Source organism: Zingiber officinale, chromosome 8A, assembly GCF_018446385.1.
Source record: "Zingiber officinale cultivar Zhangliang chromosome 8A, Zo_v1.1, whole genome shotgun sequence".
NCBI lineage: Eukaryota > Viridiplantae > Streptophyta > Magnoliopsida > Zingiberales > Zingiberaceae > Zingiber > Zingiber officinale.
Genome location: NC_056000.1, coordinates 28,609,221 through 28,630,987, shown reverse-complemented (window position 1 = coordinate 28,630,987; position 21,767 = coordinate 28,609,221).

The following is a 21,767-nucleotide window of genomic DNA, read 5'->3' as shown; positions in this document are numbered from 1 at the left end:
CTCGATGAAGTAGATCCCAGCCGATGCCGGAGGGCATTATCCAAGCCGGGGAAAGGCAAAGAGTCACCGAACGAAGTGTCAAATTAGCCTTGACTGCCCAGCCCAGACGTTAAATCAGAGCCGCTACCGACCGCTATAATATCCGCTACCGACGAGCACCGTAAAGATCAAGAGACGAGCGCGTCTATAAACCCTCCAAGCGGAAGACCGACGAGCACCGTTAAAGATCAAGAGACGAGCCGGCGTCTATAAACCCTCCGAGGAAGACCGACGAGCACCGTCGTTAAAGATCAAGAGACGAGCTGGCGTCTATACCCTCCGAGCGGAAGAGAGACGAGCACCGTCAAAGATCAAGAGACGAGCCGGCGTCTATAAACCCTCCGAGCGGAAGACCGACGAGCACCGTCGTTAAAGATCAAGAGACGAGCCGGCGTCTATAAACCCTCCGAGCGGAAGACCGACGAGCACCGCCGTTAAAGATCAAGAGGCGAGCCGGCGTCTATAACCCCTCCGATCGGAAGACCGACGAGCACCGTCGTTAAAGATCAAGAGACGAGCCGTCTATAAACCCTCCGGCGGAAGACCGACGAGCACCGTCGTTAAAGATCAAGAGACGAGCCGGCGTCTATAAACCCTCCGAGCGGAAGACCGACGAGCACCGTCGTTAAAGATCAAGAGACGAGCCGCGTCTATAAACCCTCCGAGCGGAAGACCGACGAGCACCGTCGTTAAAGATCAAGAGACGAGCCGGCGTCTATAAACCCTCCGAGCGGAAGACCGACGAGCACCGTCGTTAAAGATCAAGAGACGAGCCGGCGTCTATAAACCCTCCGAGCGGAAGACCGACGAGCACCGTCGTTAAAGATCGAGAGCCGCGCCGACCGGCTATAAATATCCGCGCCGACGAGCACCGTCGTTAAAGATCGAGAGACGAGTCGGCGTCTATAAATAATCCGAGCAGGCCAACCGTCGAGCTCCGAGGTTGAACATCGAGAGGTTCGGATCGTCTCATAACCAGCGATTCTTGGTAGCAACACAGAATTATGTGCGGCCGAACGGAAGAGCTGGAGAAAATACTCCAGCGATTCTCCAAAGGTGTGATGTGACAGGAGATGAGCGGACAGCACAAGTGTTAGCAAGGGGACAGAGCAAGAAGATAAAATACACGAAAGGAAAGCATTTCATTAAAATTAAAACCTTAGGCCGAGTGGCCTAAATACAAAAGGGTTCATGATCAGCCGAGCGGCTAAATTACAAGAATTACTCGATGTAGTCGTAGAGGTCCCTCGGAATGTTGCTCAGAAGCTCCACCTGATCGCCGCCCGGAATATTGGTGGACTCCGGAAGAAGGCCCTTCGACTTCAGATAGGTCATAGTAGCCGTAATTGCCAAGTCGAAAGCCGAGTACATCCGCAAATTTTCTCCGAGAACTCGAGCGATCGGATGTGGCTTTGTCGGAGAGCGGCGACTCGGCTCGGTTCGGCATCTTGCCTGGGAGCTTGTGAGGGCCTCATTCAGACGCTCGATCTTCTCCGATCACCGAGCGGCCCGCCTTCTCCCGATCGAGCCGCCCCGCCTCTTTATCTTCGACCTGTGCCCCGGCCTCCACGCTTTTCTTCTCCAGATCGGAGATGGTCGTGTTCTTCCGAGTGGTGGCAAGAGTTATCTTTGTGTCAAGCGACTTGACCCGCCGCTCGGACTCCGCCAGGGCGGGCCCGGTCACTGCTTTCTTCCGCCAGTCTTGAGCTCCTTTTGCAGCTCGGAGTAGGAAGGTCCTTGGGAGCCGCTCGGACCACCTGCCGCCCGTAGTTGTTTTATCTCCTCGTCCGCCATAGCCGACGGTTGGAAACTGCTATCTCTTCCACCCACCTGAAACGAGAGGGCGCAGTTGTTAGAAGCCGAGCGGAAATATTTTAGGCAAAACAAAAACAAAACAACGAAGAACTTACCCCGTAGCCACTTGCATGGTTGCGGAGAGGAATCAGTGCCACACGCGCCCGAGCGTCGGCCCACATCTCGCGAGGGGCCCTTTCAAAGTAATAGTGTGGCACTTGTCCGGCCACCGCAAAGAACTCTTCACCGAAGATGAAGAGTAACCAGACAGCGGCCGTGACCGTGGATCGCCCGACGATCGAAGTGCAGAAGACCGTGAATGGATGGTCGAACGTTGGACCGAACGGCGAGCGGGGGAGAGTGTCGACCGAGTGGCTTAATCGAGTGGCCTCGACCGAGCAGCCACCGTCTGGCCAAAAGGCGTCCGATTTGGACGAATGGTCTGCACAAAGCGCCTTTCGCAATGAGGTCGGCCGAGGGTTGGACCATGGAGGTAGCAAGCGTAGCGGGTCTCCACTCTGCCTCTTTGTAGTGGCCGATCCTCCTCCCGAACGGACCCTTCCTGGGGCCGTTGGTTCCTCGAGGGGAAGCTCCTGTCCACCGCCTGAGAGGCTCGAGCTCGACTCACTGGTGCCGCTCCTTCGTGAGAACCGACCGTGAATACCCAGCGCTTCCATTTCTTTGGCTGCCGCGGCTTTTCTTTAGAACGCCGGCCATCACCGAGTCCATGACGATGTCACCGCAGGAAGAGAAAAAGAAATCAGTTAGCAATTAAAGCAAGTGCCAAAGCAAAGTTCTTACCGAAGCCGGTCGGAAGTGGGGTCCGTATAGGACTCAGCCCAAAAATGTACATCACTCCCTCGTGAAGAAGCTTGTTGATGTCAAGCCGTAGACCGGCTAGTACATTTGCGGCGTGAAGATAGTCCGGTCGGGTCTTGAATTTCTTCAGTTCGGGAGGGGGAGGTAGGCTGACTTGCCACTGGGTCGGAAAGTTTGGCTGACTGGGCATGCGGAGGTAGAAATAATAGTCCTTCCAATGTTTATTGGAAGTGGGTAGTTTATTGAAGAAGACCAGACCGGGCCGAGCTTGGAACATAAAGGTGCCCGGCTCGGCTTGCTTAGGATAATAGAAGTAAAAGAAGACCTCCGGTCGGAGGGGGATGTTATGAATCTTAAACAAAACGACAACGCCGCAGAGCAGACGAAAGGTATTTGGTACTAAACTGCCGAGCGGCACGCTAAAATAGTTACAGACGTCTACTATAAAAGGATGTACGGGGAACCGCAGACCGGCGATGAATTGGTCGCGAAAGACACAGAAACCGCCGCGCGGTGGTCTGTGAGGCCGAGCGGCAGGACCAGCTAGGCGAACTTCGATATCCTCGGGGATTTCGAAATTGTCAGCCAAAATATCAAAATCCCGTTGTTCGAAACGAGATCGCATGGTAGTATACCATGGGCCTAGGGATTGTTCTTCGGGATGAGAAGAACTGGCCATGATCGGGACAGAAGAAATCAAAAAGGAAGTTTCAAAGACGAGGAAATGGAGTTTCAAAAACTAGAGCAGAAGTGCGAATTAGATATCGGAAAGGAAAAGAGAGATCTAAAACCTTACTGGGGAAGAGGGATCAAGAAAGGCGCGGATAGCGTCAGAAGGCAGTAACGAGATCGCCGGAGCTCCGCAACAATAGAGGTGACGGAGGCGTGTGAAGGTGAGGAGGAAATGAAGAATTTATAGGGTGAGGGCCGGGCGGCCTCCACCGTCGGATCAGTCACGGGAATCAATGCATACATCTAGCCGTTTATTTGAATTGCTTGGTCACATCAAAATATCATGCAACCGCCTCAGACTGATGGCATTGCTCCACGTGGCGCCAATCATCTGAGCATTTAATGAAGGTATGATCGACATTGATGTCAAGATTGGCAGTAACGCAAGGAGATCCTCGAAAGCCATCATTGATTCATTCAAGGATATCTCTGCCACTGAGCGGAGAAGATTAGCATGGAAGAGCCGTTCGGCTACAGTCAGTCGGACTATGCTCCTCCTTCGACTAGACTCAAGGGAGAGCGTAGTAAGAGTGGGCCCCCTTTCTTGCAAAGTCAACGCCAAGGGAAGTCACCGAACAGCCGCCCACCCGAGGAGAGTGTGGTCCGACGGACGGATGGTCAGAGACGCCGGTCCGATTGATCACGGCCGATGGAATCGAGTACCGGAGGCCCGGCCGGCTCGCACTTGTAGTTGGGAGGCACCTGTCAAATCGGGGTTCCGCCGTTAAAAAGGTCATGGACCGAGCTGACCTTTTGACCGACCGCAGTCATAAAGCACCCCTTTTTGTTAGTCTCCACAAAGCACAAGTAAACCACTGCGGATGTCCGGTCGGATGTTTAGGTATCTGTCCGCTCGGACTACAAGTTGGAGCAAAGGAAAAGGCCAAAGGATTTCTTTCTTTGACAACCTGTAGGTTTCACGTGTGTGCCATGCTCCAAATCTTGTGACAGGGGATTCTGCTGTCCCATCGAGGGCATGCTTTGACTGTAGCGATATGGGTCAGGTAAACTTTCTGACAGCCGCGTACCTAGAAAAGGACAGGTAAGCTTTCTGACAGCCGCATACCTAGGATAGGACAGAGGACACTTATGCACCTTGGTACGCGTGCCCAAACCTTTCACAGCTCTATATAAAGAACCTCAGGTTTCATCGACAGGGGATCCTGGTACGTACTCTGAGACTTCTGGAGCCACCTTGTTCATCGCGATTTACCTGACTTGAGCGTCGGAGGGTCGTCGCTGGGAATCCCCTTCCCGGCTCGACTTCTGTGCAGGATAGCCGGAGCATCTCGACACTAGTTGGAGATCTACATCAGCGAGCCCTGGAGCGCCACGTGCCCAGCGTCTGTTGACTTCTGGTTCGGACAGGATCAAACATGATTAAAAAGGAAAGTTTTCTTAAAATTTAAAATCCTCCTTTAATCAACAAATAAGGAAATATTTCAAATTTTAAACTCTCTTTTAAACATGTAGATGATTTACAAATAAGGAAAGTTTTTACCAAAAATTAAAACCATCATTTTAAACTACAAATAAGGAAAGAGATTAATCTCTTCTCTTAATCTTTTGTAGAAAGCTATAAAAGGAAATTTTTAATTTTTAAACTCTCTTTTAAAATCATGATATCCACATAAGAAATAATTTTAATAAAAATTATTTTTTTAATATTCTAGTGGTCGGCCACCTAAGCTTGGGACCCAAGCTTTGGCCGGCCACCTATATGGCTCATCCACTTGGTCTTGGCCGGCCCTAGCTTGGGTTCCAAGCTAGCTCGGCCGGCCCCATTGGATAGGTAAGAAGGTGGGTATGCGGTGGGTATAAATCTCTATATACTAGAGGTTACGATAGGGACCGAGAGGAGGAATTGGTTTTGGTCTCCTGATAAAATTAAGCATCCCGTGCTCGCCCCGAACACACAACTTAATTTTATCAATAATAATTCATTCCACTAGAGAACTATTATTGAACTACCGCACCAATCCCAAATTACATTTTGGGCTCCTTCTTATTATGAGTGTGTTAGTCTCCCTGTGTTTAAGATAACAAATGTCCACTAATTTAGTAAGTTACTGACAACTCACTTAATTAATATCTAGCTCCAAGAGTAGTACCACTCAACTTCATCGTCATGTCGGACTAAGTCCACCTGTAGGGTTTAACATGACAATCCTTATGAGCTCCTCTTGGGGACATTCTCAACCTAGATTACTAGGACACAGTTTCCTTCTATAATCAACAACACACACTATAAGTGATATCATTTCTCAACTTATCGGGCTTATTGATTCATCGAACTAAATCTCACCCATTGATAAATTAAAGAAATAAATATCAAATATATGTGCTTGTTATTATATTAGGATTAAGAGCACACACTTCCATAATAACTGAGGTCTTTGTTTCTTTATAAAGTCAGTATAAAAGAAACGACCTCTAATGATCCTACTCAATACACTCTTAGTGTACTAGTGTAATTATATAGTTAATATAAACTAACACCTAATTACACTACGACCTTCCAATGGTTTGTTCCTTTCCATTATGGTCGTGAGCTACTGTTTATAATTTATAAGGTACTGATAACATGATCCTCTGTGTGTGACACCACACACCATATTATCTACAATATAAATTAATTGAACAACTACATTTATCATAAATGTAGTCATTTGACCAATGTGATTCTTATTTCTAGATAAATGTTTATACCAAAAGCTAGGCTTTTAGTATACATCCTAACAATCTTCCACTTATACTAAAAGACTAAGCTGCTATATCTGCTGTCATACATCTGATTCCCAACCCTTCAACATGCCCATCAAAAGCTCTTGCCTTAAGGACCTTAGTGAAAGGATCTATAGGTCATCACCTGATGCAATCTAGGCGGCAACAACTTTTCCTTGTTTATACGATTTCTCGTATTGGGTAGTACTTGCGCTCTATTGTGTTTACTTGCCTTATAGACTTATGGTTTCTTCGAGTTTGCTACTGCACCAATATTATTACAATAAATTGTAATAATCTTTGGACAAACCAGAAATCATATCTAAGTCTATCTTGAGGTTATTGAGTCATTCAACTTTCATGTCCACCTCAGAGGCTTGCCATATACTAAGCTTCTATGGTGGAGTCTAGAAAAACACCTATGCTTATCACTCTTCCATAGTTATGACTTTACCTCCTAAAATAAACACAAAACCCCGAGGTTGACTTATTATTGTCCCTATTGGAAGTCAAAATCCGTGCAACCCACAGGGACCAAATTAACTGCCTTGTAAGCTAGCATATAATCTCTAGTGCCTCTAAGGTACTAATATATGCTTTACTGCAGTCTAATGTCCTTGTCCAGGGTTACTTTGATATCTGCTAACTATGCCCTTGGCAAAACAAATTTCTGATCTCGTGCATAGCATACATTAGGCTTCCGACAGCCGAAGCATAAAGAACTGCCTTTATTTCCTTTATCTCCTTTGATGTCTATGGAGACATATCTTTAGATAAAATTACTCCATGCTAAAAAGGTAAGAAACCTTTCTTGGAGTTTTGTATGCTTAAAACGAGCAAGGATTTTTCCGATGTATGAAGCTTGGGATAAGTAAAATATTCTTTTCTTGCGATCCCTTATTACTTTGATCTCAAGAATATATATATTCTCCCAAGTCCTTTATATCGAATTGTTTGGACAACCATACTCTTACTTCTGACAACATTTTGATATTGTTTCCAACTACAAAAAATGTTATCTAAGTATAGTACAAGAAATACCACCACGTTTTCATCACATCTTTTGTATACACAAGACTTATCCGGTTACTAAATCCATATATCTGGATTATTTTGATAAATCGGATGTTCCAAGACCTTGAAGCTTTGCCTCAGTCCATAGACTGATTGAGCTTGCACACAAGATGCTCTTAGCCCTTTGCAATGAACCCTTCTAGCTGCTTTATATGGATGCTTTCTTCAAGACTTCCATTAAGGAATACTGTCTTGACATCCACTTGCCAAATAGATAAAAGAATCCAGATAGACTTAAGCATGGCTACCAGTGAAAAAGTTTCCTTTTTCATCAAGCCTTGCTTTGAAAGTTTCTACCTTCCTGTCTATCCCTCTTTTCCTAATATAGACCTTTTTACACCCAAAGACTTTTACACCATTTGGTGGTTCTACAAGCTTCCAGATTTTATTAGAATACATATATTCTAATTCTTTTATTCATTACTCTTTGCCAAGATGCTGCATCTTTATCTTGGAGTGCTTCGTCATATGTCTGGAGATCATGTTCATGTCCTCCAGGGATCGAGTCCAAAAACTCTCCCAAAACATGAATCTTTTTAGGTTGCCTAACAACCCTCCCACTACGACGAGGCACTATCTGTAATTGTGTATCATTTGTGATACGTGATGCAGTTTTTTTGTGGTATCTCATCTTGTACAGTTGGTACTAGATTAGACATGTCTTTTATTATTTCCTTAAGAACAAATTTTCTTATGGGCACGTGATTTATTACATAGTCATTTTCTAAAAATCGATCATTGATGTTGATCCTGTCCGAACCAGGGGTCAACGAACGCTGGGGACGTGGCGCTCCCTGCTGGATCCTCGAGTGCTCCGGCGAACCTGCAACAAAACCGAGCCGGAGGGGGGGTGTCCCGGCGACGGCCCTTCGACGCTCAAGTCAGGCGGGGGAATAGATGAAGAAAGTGGCTGCAAGATGAAGACTCGCGTGTGTGTGTGTCTGTGTATATGTACCTCTGGTTGAAGAAATGGAGGCCTTATATAGACCTTTCGAAGAAGCCTGGGCACACCAATCGAAGCGATCACCTGCTTTTGACCATGCCTAGGTATGGGCCTGTCAGAAGGGCATCCATAAGATCATACTGCTACTGTATCAACCTTTCCGTTGACGTGATGGTGGGGCCTTTAATAGTGTCATCTGGCGTACAGTCTAATCATCATGCCTTTGTTGACATATCATATCCCGAGCGAATAGGCCGCTCGGCTAACCACGGTTCCCTCGCCACTATTCCGGCCGAGCGGACACCCCCGCTCGGCCATTCTGTCCTCGGCCGAGAGGACACCTCCGCTCGGCCACTCGGCTCCGGTCCTACTGCTCTGACGTCGGAAACCCAAACCTTTGGCTGGGTAATCTCTGGTTCCGCTCGGACGGGACCCCATCTGTGGGCCCCCCATTCTTACCGCCGGATCAGATGCTAATAATGACCTTCTGATTTTTAAGACTATAAACCTACTTTCATTTCTCTAGGATAATCCACAAACAAGTGAATTCCTGTCCAACTTATCATTGTCTCTCTTCAGTATATGTGCTAGACTACCTGAATCCGAATATGCTTCAAAATAGGCTTACGCTTATTCAGTAATTCTATATGAGTAGAGAGTTATGACTTTGGAAGGTACTATGTTCACTTCCGTTTCCAGAGCATATCCTTAAAATGAATTTGGTAATTCATCATCAATCTCCTTATTTCTATAAGAGTCTTATACCTTCTTTCTACTACACCATTCTGTAGGGGTGTACCAGGTGGATTGAATCCCTACTTCTGATAAGTGACTCCTAAATTCTCCCAAGAGGTACTTGCCACTACGATCTTACCATAGTGACTTTTACTTTAACATTTCTCCGCATCAGTCTTGTACTCTTTGAACTAATCAAAGTTCTTAGTCTTGCGGTACATTAAGTAAATTTATTTGTATCTTGAATAGTTGTCTATAATATAGACGAAATATTCAATACTACCTCTTGTCTGGATAGTCATAGGATCACACAAATCAGAATGAACCAATTTCAACATATCTTTGACTCCATACCCCTTAGACTTAAAAGCTTCTTGGTTATTTTTCCTTCCAAGTAAGACTCGCAGGTTGGAAAATTTTCCACTACTAATGAACCCAAAAGTTCATCAGCTACCAATGAATCCTACTCAAGTTAATATAACCTAGCCTTAGATGTCAAAGATATAATTGGTTCATTTCCGTAGGTTACTTTCTCTTAAAGTTAGAAGATATGTTACTAATTTTCATTTGTTGCATCATGAGAGTTATTGGATTTATAAATTTTCAACTAACGTACCAGAACAGATAACTTCCCTCTTTTTCTTAATAACAACTTTGTTATTAAAAGAGACAGAATATCAAGTTCTTTGAATAGTTTAGAAGATAGTTCTTTCTAAACTTGGTGCGTAAAGACAATTACTCAAAAATCCATGTTTTATTCTTATCAAAAGATAAACATCTCCCACTGCAACGACTACCATTTTTACTGTGGTGCCCATGTGGACGGTGTTTTAATTTTCATTTAGTTCTCGGGTTTCCTGGAACCCTGCAATGATTAATGGCATCTGTATCTACACTCCAGGTTCTGGTAGATAACACCACTAAACATGTTTCAACTAATGAATTAAATACATCTATATTGTTCTTAATTCTAAGAAGACAGTCTACCTTAATGTCCAAGTCCTATTTCCAATCATTACTATTGGGACTACTAAGTCTTTTCTATAGTATGACTACTAGGGGATTGACAAACATTTTAAATCCTAAGAATCACAAAAATATTTGGTCAAGATCAACTCCTTAAAATCCCCATGAATTTTGTATGCCACGATAGTGTGAACGTATACAAAATCGAAGAGGAGATTTTATTCATTAATTTTATTATCTCATCAACTTTACTTTATGACGAATAAAATTAATAGTTGATCTGTCTTTGATCAAATATTTGGTCAAAACTTTTTTAAATTTAAAATAACATTGATTCCTCAAACAATATTATTTAAATTCACCAACACCTCAAACACCGTGAATTTTGCATGCCACGTTAGTGTGGACGTATACAAATTCAACATTTGTAAAAGGAGGGTTTTAACCCATTAATTTTTTTATCTTGTCAACCTAACTTTTTGACAAATAAAATTAATAGTTGGTGTCTTTTGGTCACACAAATAATAGCAGTGACTCCGATGAGGAGGATACTATTAGATGTGTCTAAGTGTATACCATTACTTGACACTAAGTCCATTAATAAGATTATGCCCCTTCCGTTGGGGAAGATCACACGCTCTTAATTAACTTCCTATAGTCATCCAAAAATGGAAGTCTATTCTAGTGATCCACAAACAAGCTCATCCGTTATGGAGGAAGGCACTCAGAGCCAACGCGCAAGCTTGTTTGCATCACTTACAAACCAGTAATGGAGACCATGGGATTTATTTAAAAATCCATCTCCCACTTAGTTATTTATAAACGAGGAATTTTAACTATGCTAGCCTACTAGTCATGTATACTAACATGCACACACAGCACAATATAAAAGCAATAAATAGAAAATCTAATTTTCAACTATTATGGCTTTTATCTATAGTTGTCCTCCGTGTGTTGTCATCCCAAGCTGCTGTCATATTTGGCCACCGCCACTGGGTCTAGCTGTCGCATCCATCTTGCTCCTTGTTTCGCTGCGCTTCTGGTCCTCAGAAGGTTCCACGCTTTGCAAAATTCAATCCGCGACATAAATAGAATTTTACAATTTTGATCCTATATTCCATAAAAGGAATTTACATGTATCTAGATCAAAAATAAAATCCTAATAAAACTAAATACAGCTCCTACTGTATTTTAAAATACAATCATGCACACACATATAAATGCCCTTGACATGTCCAAGGGTCCAATCACACACATAAAACTATAAGCCATAATAGTTGGATCCTGCATCCACAAAGTTAGCACATCCTACTATTATCCTGCCTAAATTATGTATGACATGTGCATAATTAAACTAATACCAAATACACAGAGGCAAAACCCTAGCTCTGATACCAATTGTTGGTTGCTACTCGGAAAGCCTAGAGGTTCCACTGTACAAAAATTTTGTACAAAGGTCTGAACCTTTTCCTAGCTACCATGTGTTCTTTTAAATTAAATTTTGGATCGTCTGCGGAACTTAACACGTTTGATCCAAAACTTAATCTATTTGTTCTTTTAGGTTTTGACTTGGATCTCCTACGGAACTTAACAGGTTCGACCCAAATCACCTTAAGTTATTAATTCCATTAAATATTAATTTTCATAATTGGTTCCCAGTACTGACGTGGCGAGGCACATGGCCTTCTTGGATATGGGAGCAACCACCACCGACTAGACAAAATCTTTTATAGAAATCTAATATTTAATTTCCTAAAATAACTTTAGGTTACCGAAAAGAACAATCAAATCACAAGGGAAAATAAAACAAAAGAACACAACTTTGAAAAATATATTCGAAACACTAGAATCGTAAGCCTCTTGTATTTGGTATTATTTCCATAAATAACTAGCATGATGCGGAAAGAAAAATTACTAGTTATACCTTCTAGAAAGACCTCTTGATCTTCTACCGTATTCCTCTTCTAACCTCGGACGTTGTGTGGGCAACGATCTTCCGAGATGAGAAACCACCAAGCACCTTCTTCTCCTCCTAGCTAGGTTCGGCCAACACAAAGAAGCTTCACCAAGGACGAAGGACAAAACACCAACCAAACTCCAAGGGATACAAATTTTCTCTCCTTCTTCTTCTTCTCCGAGTAGTATCCGACCACCACAAGAGCTCCAAGCCAATAGAGAAGGTTCGGCCACAACCAAGAGGAAGAGAGGAAGAGAGGTTGGCCGGCCACAACACCAAGGAAAAGAGGGAGAGAAATAATAGAGGTTGTACACCATGAAGGCACCTCTACCCCTTCTTTTATAATCCTTGATCTTAGCAAATAAGGAAAATTTAATAAAAACTTCCTTAATTCTTTTGCCATTGAAAAGGAAAATTTATTTAATTAAAAACAATTTTTATTTTCAATTTTACAATGGTCGGCCACACCATATAATCTCCAAGCAAATAAAATTTTAAACACCAATTAAAACTTCCTTATTTGCTTCCGGAAATTTATAAAAATTTCTCAATAATTTTTATCCCTTCATGATTGGTTTATAAAAAGGAAATTTAATAAATTAAAATCTTTCTTTTAAACATGTGGATAAAAAGAAAGTTATCTCTATAAATTAAAATCTCTTTTAATCTACAAATAATGAAAGATATCAAATCTTTTCTTAATCTTTTGTAGAACCTTATAAAAGAGAATATTTAATTTTAAACTCTCTTTTAAATCATGAACATGATTAAAAAGGAAAGTTTTCTTAAAATTTTAAATCATCCTTTAATCAACAAATAAGGAAAGATTTCAAATTTTAAACTCTCTTTTAAACATGTAGATGATTTACAAATAAGGAAAGTTTTTACCAAAAATTAAAACCATCCTTTTAAACTACAAATAAGGAAAGAGATTAATCTCTTCTCTTAATCTTTTGTAGAAAGTCATAAAAGGAAATTTTTAATTTTTAAACTCTCTTTTAAAATCATGATATCCACATAAGAAATAATTTTAATAAAAATCCTTTTTTTAATATTCTAGTGGTCGGCCATCTAAGCTTGGGACCCAAGCTTTGGCCGGCCTCCTACATGGCTCATCCACTTGGTCTTGGTCGGCCCTAGCTTGGGTTCCAAACTAGCTTGGCCGGCCCCATTGGATGGGTAAGAAGGTGGGTATGCGGTGGGTATAAATCTCTATATACTAGAGGCTACGATAGGGACCGAGAGGAGGAATTGGTTTTGGTCTCCTGATAAAATTAAGCATCCCGTGCTCGCCCCGAACACACAACTTAATTTTATCAATAATAATTCATTCCACTAGAGAACTATTATTGAACTACCGCACCAATCCCAAATTACATTTTGGGCTCCTTCTTATTATGAGTGTGTTAGTCTCCCTGTGTTTAAGATAACAAATGTCCACTAATTTAGTAAGTTACTGACAACTCACTTAATTAATATCTAGCTCCAAGAGTAGTACCACTCAACTTCATCGTCATGTCGGACTAAGTCCACCTGTAGGGTTTAACATGACAATCCTTATGAGCTCCTCTTGGGGACATTCTCAACCTAGATTACTAGGACACGCCTTCTATAATCAACAACACACACTATAAGTGATATCATTTCCCAACTTATCGGGCTTATTGATTCATCGAACTAAATCTCACCCATTGATAAATTAAAGAAATAAATATCAAATATATGTGCTTGTTATTATATTAGGATTAAGAGCACACACTTCCATAATAACTGAGGTCTTTGTTCCTTTATAAAGTCAGTATAAAAGAAACGACCTCTAATGATCCTACTCAATACACTCTTAGTGTACTAGTGTAATTATATAGTTAATATAAACTAACACCTAATTACACTACGACCTTCCAATGGTTTGTTCCTTTCCATTATGGTCGTGAGCTACTGTTTATAATTTATAAGGTACTGATAACATGATCCTCTGTGTGTGACACCACACACCATATTATCTACAATATAAATTAATTGAACAACTACATTTATCATAAATGTAGTCATTTGACCAATGTGATTCTTATTTCTAGATAAATGTTTATACCAAAAGCTAGGCTTTTAGTATACATCCTAACACTGGCATCACTGTAACCTTTACAGCTAGCTCATCATTGCCTCCATATATCAAGAAATATTCTTTAGTCCTTCTTATGTACTTAAGAATATTCTTGACCGCTATCCAGTGACTTTCACCTGGATCTGACTGGTATCTACTCGGCATGCTCAAAGCATACGAGACATCAGGACGAGTACATAGCATGGCGTACATGATAGATCCTATGGCTGAGGCATAAGGAATCTGATCCATGCGGTCTCTCTCCTCTCTAGAAGAGGGACCTTGAGTCTTCGAAAGACTCACGCCATGTGACATCGGCAGAAATCTCTTCTTGGAGTTCTGCATGGAAAACTGAAGGAGTACCTTGTCAATATATGTACTCTGACTTAAGCCAAGCAATCTCTTAGATCTATCTCTATAGATCTGTATCCCTAGAATGCGGGATGCTTCACCTAAGTCCTTCATTGAGAAACATGTCCCTAGCCAAATCTTGACAGATTGCAGCAAAGGGATGTCTTTCCCAATGAGTAGTATGTCATCCACATACAATATGAGGAAGACAACCATATCCCCTACAACCTTCTTGTAGACAAAAGGTTCACCTTCATTCTTGATGAAACCAAACTGTTTGATTGCATCATCGAATCAAAGATTCCAGCTCCGAGAAGCTTGCTTTAGTCCATAAATGGACCTATGCAGCTTGCATTCTTTGCCAGTATGCTGTGGATCTACAAAACCCTCAGGTTGTGTCATGTACACATCCTCGAGTAGGTTTCCATTCAGAAACGTGATTTTGACATTCATCTGTCATATCTCATTGTCATGGTATGCTGCAATAGCAAGCATGATCCGAATGGACTTAAACATCGCTACTGGAGAAAAGGTTTCATCATAGTCAATACCATGAATCTGCTTGAAACCTTTAGCTACCAAGCAACCCTTATAGATAAGTTCATCCATGTCAGTCTTTCTCTTAAATACCCATTTACACCCAATGGGTTTTACCCCTTCAGGTGGATCAACCAAAATCCATACTTGGTTGGTGTACATAGATTCCATTTCGGATCTCATGACCTCTAGCCATTTCTCAGAATCTGGTCTCATCACATCTTCCTGATAGGTGGTACGCTCATCCTCTATGAGCACAATGTCATCATGGTCAGACAAGAGAAATGAGTATCTCTCTAGCTGACGACGTACCCTATCAGACCTGCGAAGAGGTATGTCTACTTGAACTGGTTGTTGTTCCTCAACTCTTTGTGGAACAACATCATCCACAACACTTTGTGGTTCCAGTTCAACTTCCATCAAGGCCTCAGTGCTATGGTCCGCATCTTGAACTTCTTCAAGATCGAACGTACTCCCACTAGTCTTTCAAGAAACAAAGTCCCTTTCTAGAAAGACCCCAGTCTTTGCCACAACTACCTTGTGCTGACTGGGAATGTAGAAATAATATCCCTTCGTTTCCTTGGGATATCCAATAAAGTAGCACTTGTCAGATTTGGGTCCTAACTTGTCTGAGACTTGACGTCGAACGTAAGCCTCACAACCCCAAATCCTCATGAAAGACACCTAGGCATCTCTCCCAGTCCATATCCTATATGGTGTCTTTATCACGACCTTAGATGGAACTCGGTTGAGTATAAAAGCTGTCGTGTCTAGAGCATAGCCCCAAAGGAATGTCGGAAGATCTATGTGACTCATCATAGATCGTACCATATCTAATAGGGTACGATTCCTCCTTTCGGATACACCATTCCACTGTGGTGTTCTAGGAGGAGTGAGTTGGGATAGAATCCCACACTCAGCTAGATAGTCACGAAACTCATGGCTAAGGTATTCTCCACCTCGATTTGATCGAAGTATCTTAATACTCTTGCCAAGCTGGTTTTGTACTTCATTCTTGAATTCTTTGAACTTTTCAAAGGATTCAGACTTATGTGTCATCAAGTACACATAACTATATCTACTGAAGTCATCAGTAAATGTGATGAAGTACCTATAACCGCCTCTAGCAGCGACATTGAAAGGGCCACATATATCACTATGTATAAGACCTAACAAGTCAGTCGCTCTCTCACTGTGCCCACTTAAAGGGAGTCCTGGTCATCTTGCCTAGTAGGCATGACTCGCACGTCTCATAAGATTCAAAATCAAATGAGTCCAGCAAACCATCCTTATGGAGCTGGGATAAGCGCTTGTCATTTATATGACTTAAGCGACAGTGCCAGAGATAGGTTTGGTTCATGTCATTTGACTTGAACCTCTTGGTATTTATGTTATAGATAGGGCTTTCAAGGTCTAGAATGTAGAGTCCGTTCATCAGAGGTGCACTACAATAGAACATATCTTTTAAATAAACTGAACAACATTTGTCCTTTATTATAAAAAAGAAACCTTTCTTGTCCAAACAAGAAACTGAAATTATGTTCTTAGTTAAAGCAGGCACATAACAACAATCATCTAACTCTAGTACAAGCCCAGAGGGCAAAGATAGAAAATAAGTCCCTACAGCAACAGCAGCAACCCGTGCTCCATTGCCTACGCGTAGATCCACCTCGCCCTTTGCCAATGCCCTGCTATTTCTCAACGCCTGCACATTAGTACAAATGTGAGAAGCACATCCGGTATCTAATACCCATGATGAAGAAATAGATAGATTGACTTCTATAACATATATCTTAAGTGGAAGTCTCACTTCGCTTCTTCTTAAGATCTTCCAGGTACACCTTGCAGTTCCTCTTCCAGTGCCCGGTCTGACCGCAGTGGAAGCAGGTAGCATCCTTGGCGACCCCTCCTTTAGGCTTCAGTGCCTTGCCTTTGCCCTTGTCTTGGGACTTTCCTTTGCCTTTGGGCTTACCCTTGCCCTTGTGTTTCTGAACCATCAGAACAGAGTGAGGCTTAACCTTCTTAAGGTTCAGCTCAGTAGTTCTTAACATGCTAAGCAGCTCGGGCAGTGGCTTGTCAATTTCATTCATGTTATAGTTTAGAACGAATTGACTATAGCTATCCGGCAAGGATTGCAAGATCAGGTCAGTGGCCAGTTCTTGGCTAAGCGGGAATCCCAACCTCTATAGGTTTTCTATGTACTCAATCATTTTGAGTACATATGGGCCTACTGTTGGACCCCGTAGGTGTTTTGATATGATCAACCAAGTTGGTTAGGTCCTGCATTTTGTTTGATCCCTGTGTCTGAGTGTGCAGGAGCTTAGGAGCACAGGAAGTCGAGCGGAAGACGCAGCTAGCGATAAGGACGGCACGGGAAGGGAGTCGACGGGCTCGGTGCGTCCGAAGGACAAGAGAGCTGCGGAAGAGTACTCCGGTGGAGTGAGAAGAATGTGCACGGCGTTCGAGGGACAAGAAGCCGGACGGAAGCATGCTCGAGGAAGGCCGGAAATTGGGTTCGGGTGAGCCCTATTTCGGTTGGTCGGAATCACCCAAAAGACCGGAACTACGGAAGACATCGGAAGACGAAGCAAAGAAGAAAAGGAGCTGAAAAGGCAACTCAAGGTGCCTTCATCATGCTTGAAGGCGCCTTCAAGGCTTGTTTAAGGTGCCTTGAGCCTGGTCAAATTGACCGTTTGGCTTCGGATAGAGTTCTATCTAAACACTTGCTTGGAGGCGCCTTGGAGCTTCGGGATAGACTTTCCAGGGGCTACAAAAGGACCCCTGGACCTAGGAATTCATCATTGATTCAAGCTTTCAATTCCTAGCAACTTGTGAGTTCATTAAGTGTGTAAAAAGGCTTCTCCGCCTACAGTGAAGGAGACTTTGCTAGTGCGATCTTCGATTGTCCTGGATTAACAACCTCCTTGGTTGTAACCAGGTTAAACCTCGGTCTCCCGTTTTATTTCTGTCTTTAATTTTATATAATTGCTAGTTATTTTTACTGCTGATTTTATTTCTGAGTTGAAATCCGAGGAGGGTAGTTTTATTTTTGTTTTCAGCAATTCACCCCCCCTCTTGCCGGCCTCCGCTGCACCTACAATTGGTATTAGAGCCTGACCGCCTCAGAAGGACTAACCGTCGACTGAAGCATGAAGATCAAGACGATGGTCGGAGCGAACATCCATCCCCCGAAGTTCGACGGAGACTTCGCCACATGGAAGCGCAAAATGGAGGTATTTTTTAAAACGGATTTTGATATTCTTATTACAATGAAATATGGTTTTGCAGCGCCGAAAGACAAAGAAGAAAACACATGGAGCAAAAAGGAGTAAGCCGATTTCGTCGCCAACGGAAAGGCAAAGTTCCACCTGCTCAGTGTGCTGCCACCACAAGAGGTAAGTCGAATCAGAAGCTATGACTCCGCGAAAGATCTCTGGGAGAAATTCCTGGAGCTTCACGAAGGTACCTCCGAAGCAAAGCTGGCGCGACGCGACATCCTCCGGACCCAGTTGACGAACCTCCGGATGAACCAAGGCGAGAAGGTAGCGCAACTCCAAGCGAGGATCAAATAACTGATTACTCAACTCACCAACCTTGGAGAAGAAGTAACGAACCGGGACTCAATTCGATATGCACTCAACGCCTTCCCGAGAACTCCCGAGTGGGCCTCCTTAGTAGATGCTTACTACATCTCTAAGGATCTTGAGGTAAGTACATTGGAACAATTATTTTCAACCTTCGAACTTCACGAATCTCGACTTGCAGAAAATCTAGTAGAGAAGTCGAACCTCAACATTGCCCTACGAGCCGAAAAGGACGATCCTGACTCCGAAGCGACAATCGACGAAAACGAAGCTGCATTAATAGTAAGACGTTTTAATAGGTTTTTTAAATCTAACAAATTTAGATCGCAGTCAAGTAAACATCGTAAAAAGAGAAAGACAGTCCGTTGCTACAACTCCAACGAAGAAGGGCACATCAAGGAGGACTGCCCAAAATTGAAGAGCAAATAGAAGGATAAGGAAAGGAGCAAGAAGTCAGCTCGAACCAAACACAATCTAAAGGCCACGTGGGATGATTCGTCATCCTCCGAATCGGAAGTCGAAGAATTCTCGGGACTAGCACTGATGGCCAACCATCAGCTAGAAGAAACGTCCAGCTCAGAGATGAGCATCGACAAAGGGGGAGGAATGTCAGAAGAGGAAAGCAGCAGTGAAGGGGGAGCATCACCGAGTCAGGTAAGTAAGGTACGCAATCTAACCCCGACTCAGTCCTTTAAATTTATAAAAGCACTTTCTAAAGAGTTAGATAAATTTGAAAAGGAAAATGAAATTTTGAAATTAGAAAATACAAAATTAAAAATTGATATTGAAAAATGATGCATGCTTAAAGAAGTTTCCAAATTCAAAAATTAGAATTTATGATAAATTAAATTTGTATATTAGAAACCATCAGGATCAACTTAGAAAAGTACCAAGAAACTATGTACCCCCTAAATTTTTGAATAACCCTGTAGGAAGGAACCTCTATTGGGTTCCAAATGTTGGGATTTTCGGGCCGCGAAAACCGCTTTTCGCGTCGCGGAAACCCCTAATCACCCATGCCACTGGATCTCGTGCGAAGGATAGATTTCAAAAATACGAGTACGAGTTTCAAACTATGATCTACAGTAGATCTACAAAGGAAAAACATTTTATACCTTTGAAGCATGCCCTCGCAAATCCCACTCGTCCAACGGTACGCCGGATCTCGAAGTTGTCAACGTAGATAACTCTCTAGTGATATCCACACGAATAAGAAGTGTTCTCTAACACTCAAGGATGGAGAAGAGAGCACCACAAGTGTGCTAGTACTCTCTAGGGCTCTCGGGTAGGATTGGAAGAAGAAGAAAAGAAAAGAAGAGAACACACTCCTCTAAAATCTCTATGTGACTTTCACTAACCTTTCTTCTTGGATTAGATTCACTCTCCTTTCTTCTCCCTTGCTTGAAACCCACGACCAAAAGAAGAGAAGGAGCAAGAAGAGAGCTTAGGAGGAGGAAGATCACTTGAATGAGAGTTACACTTGCAAAATGAAACTCTTTTCATCTAATTAAGTGGTTTGTAACCTCCATGGGATACCAAGAGTCACAACTCTTGGTAACTCCCATGAGGTGCCACTTCACTTAAGTAACCATGATGATGTGGAGCATCATCATTGGTTCACTTAATGTCAACTCACCAATGAGGTGGCATAAAGTCAAGTCAAACTTGACTCTTCATCTTCCTCTCAAGTCAAGTCAAACTTAACTTAATCTCTCTCATGGTTGATCTAATCCAACCATTTAATTCAAGCCAATTTAATATAATGAATCTAATTCATTTAATTAAATTGATTCAATGAGTCGTAATCTAAATTAGACTCATTGAACACATGAATCAACTTGAGTCCAACTCAATTAGCCCAATTAGGATTACTCTTAATCCAATTTGATTCATCAAAATGAATCTAATCCTCTTGGTTCATCATATGAACCTAATCTCCATCCACTTGTTCTTTGTGTGTGACCCAATAGGTTTTTGTAATGTTGGCAATGCCCCTAAACTCATTTAGAAACATAAGTAATGAACGGTATCTAGCAATACATCATTACTACCCAAGTTACAAGAATGTTGAGATCCAACATCACATTGTGACTACTAATTGTGACTCCTCACAATATATGACAAGTGTCCTTCTATCCTAGACATCTAGATTGATCAATATGAGGCATAGACCGTGTCATCCTCTAATCAATCTAAAGCTTGAACTCCAAGTAGACTCACTCAATCAAATGAGCTCAATATCCTATATTGACTCATTTGGGCATGGCCATGCACTTCGTGGTCTTACTCTATCAAGAATACCGATGTCTCTCCCGTCATATAGGAGGGATAGATCCCATCTACATCACTCACATCCCTCCGCATAATTTGTTACATACCCAGTAATCGCCTTTATGGTCCACCCAATTACGGGTGACGTTTGACGAAACCAAAGTACATAACTCCTTATGTAGGGAACCATGGTGACTTCAGGTCTAAGGACTAGTAGTCATACTAATAGCCACATGAGAAAGTATATGCCACTCATATAACGATCCATGATACTTTCTCATGGCGGGTCATTCAGTATACATTCTCTAATGCATACCCATGTGTCAACTTGATATCTCTATATCCATGACTTGTGAGATCAAGTCATCGAGTTGACCTACATGCTAGTCTTATTGCATTGACATTGTCCCTGAATGTTAATACTCGACTAGGAATGATTAAGAGTAGTGTTCCCTATATCATCTCACTATCTGTTCAACTAACCGATTGATATAGGTGAGAACCGTCTACTCAAGGATGTTATTATACTTAGTTTATTTGGCACCAATACAAGTAAGTATAATAACCAAAAACTAAATGTCTTTATTTATATAGAATATGATACAATAAGTCCAAAATACAATCATCAAATGATTGACTCTAGGGCTCTAGCTAACACCAAAATCTGTGCTAAATTAATTTTTTTTAAAAAAAAACTTTAAGAGAGAAAATTAAACATTGAAATTCTTTATGGAAGCTTTGTCTAAGGAAGTGGTTGTTGCTCCAATAACCAAGAAGACCTAGTGCCTCGCCACGACCTGGAAGCTGAAATATTGAAATAAAATGTTTAATTAACTTTCTGAAAAAGCATTAAAAACTAGAATTAAATAATACTTTGAAAGTTTATCAAACATTTTTTATTTCTTGAAAATTCTAACTTAAATTTTTTTTTTTTAACATTCTAAATAACTTCATTTGACTTAGAATTTTTTTTTTAGAACAGTCAAACAGTTCGCTTAGAATTTTTTTTGTAAAATTCTAAAAATTCATTTTTGCTTAGAATTTTTTTTTCTCTTATTAGTACCCCATTTTTGTTGTGATCAAAGGGGAGAGAAAGGTACAAGTTTAGGGGGAGTACGAAAATTAAATATTTTTTAT